The following is a 1,890-nucleotide window of genomic DNA, read 5'->3' as shown; positions in this document are numbered from 1 at the left end:
CCTACGTGTGCCGTGTAAATGGGAGGATAAGGAGATCATTGTGCTTTGTTCTTTTAATTAGTGGAAGGCATAATGATGACCTACATCTTGAGAAGAACAAACTTGCAAAAGTATTGGGCACCCTTCCCTTGGTCTACCCGGCCACCCCATGCAAAAGGAAGAGAAGTTTTCTATCCTTAATTCATTATTCATTCTTATAAATTATATTTATAATTTTTCACATTCTCTCTACTTGTGGTTGGGAAACTTAAGAAGAAAACTCACAAAATCTCAAATATTATTATATCATTACTAGTAGTAGTAATACAATAATAATAGTTATATTTTAGGGACTCATATACTATTTTCTAGTAACAAGATTAGTACTTGTATTAAGAGTGATTTCTTTGGTACAATCCTTAAGGAGTAGATCCCATCATTGGATCTAGAGTTTTCATGGGCATTTGTATTTTTCTTTAAGAAGACTAACTTGGTAGGAGACCAATCAGGATAAACCATTTCGGCCCTCAGTGTAAGATTAATCGATTTCTTCTTACTTTGTATCATTTTGTTATGCATGCATAAGATCTAGGTTAGTTTATGACTAAACTAAAATATATAGTTATTAGAAGTGTCTAATAAGAGATAAATGAATCTTACATATTGTTGGTGGTAGTGTCTTTGGCTTGGCTATTTCTTTGCATTTGAGCAAAGAAGTCTTGTTGGCTCTTTTGGATTTTAAGGATCGCTTTTTGAACTTCAAAATCTTGGTCATTGGATTGACTGTACGAGGGTTGATTTTGCAATCCTTGGTTTTAGTTGAATAAGAGTTTTTGAGTAGGATTTCTCATTGGAGGTGGGGTGTATGTTGGTTACATATTTTGAACATTTTGCCTTTCATGTGAGAAGTTTCGGTGGAATTTGGTGTTTTCATTATAAAAGTTGGAGTACTTGGTGCCATTATTGTATGCTTGGAAGGCATTAACTTGCTCATTTGTGCCCCTACACTCTTGTTGATCATGTCCCAAAGTTTCACAATTCTCACATACTTTATTTGGAATAGAAAATGTTGACACCATGGCATTGACTTGTTGGTGTTGCTTGGGTGATTGAGAGGCTTCATTCATTTTGGTTATGGCCTTGTCAAATTTCAAGTTCATTGTGTCAATATGGGAGCATAGTTAGGCACCAAAATCGGCACTCAGTTGTGTGACGGAGTCAATTTCATGCCTCCCTCCCTAGTAGCTTTTCTTGGCCTACTATATTAATAGTTGTGAACCGCCATCTCCTCTATCTTTGCTCATGTTTTATTGTCATATACCTCGGTGAATCTTCCATTATAACCCATGTTGAGTACATTCCTTGCATCTTCATACAACCCATTCCAAAATTGTTGAACTAGAAACCATTTGCTTAACCCATGATGAGGACAAGAGGGACTTGTATCTTTGAATCTTTCCCATGCCTCATATAGAGACTCTTCATCTCTTTGCTTGAATCAGGTGATTTGGGCACTTAACATGTTGGGTTTCTCCGGAGGGTAAAACTTCTTGTAAAAGGCAAGTGCTAACTTCTTCCTTGATTCAATTCCAAGTGTGGCCTTTTCTAGGCTATTCAACCATTGCTTTGCGGTTCCGATCAAGGAAAAAGGAAACAATACCCATCGAATTTAATCTTGAGTTACCCCTATTTTGGAAATTGCGTCACAATAATCATAAAAAATCACCATGTGTTGATGGGGATCCTCACTACGCATCCCTCCAAATTGACTTCGTTCGACTAGTTATATGAATGCGGATTTGGCAATGAAATTACCGGTCAAGTGGGGTTGTTTTGGAGTACCATTAGGTAGGTTCTCCTCGGTTAGTACGGAATGAGATGAAAATTTAGGCATTGTAGGTTGATTTTGTG

At 36.9% G+C, this 1,890-nt stretch overlaps 1 non-coding gene across 1 annotated transcript; it reads left to right on the top strand.

The window, feature by feature from the left end:
* Nucleotides 1–1,394: 1,394 nt before the first annotated feature.
* LOC141603595 (small nucleolar RNA R71) lies at nucleotides 1,395–1,501 on the top strand. Its single transcript, XR_012525459.1, has one exon. It is a non-coding gene; the product is annotated as a small nucleolar RNA R71 (small nucleolar RNA).
* Nucleotides 1,502–1,890: the final 389 nt, after the last annotated feature.

The sequence above is a fragment of the Silene latifolia genome, chromosome 9, assembly GCF_048544455.1.
Source record: "Silene latifolia isolate original U9 population chromosome 9, ASM4854445v1, whole genome shotgun sequence".
In the NCBI taxonomy this organism is placed as follows: Eukaryota; Viridiplantae; Streptophyta; class Magnoliopsida; order Caryophyllales; family Caryophyllaceae; genus Silene; species Silene latifolia.
This window is presented reverse-complemented; position numbering and strand designations above follow the sequence as displayed.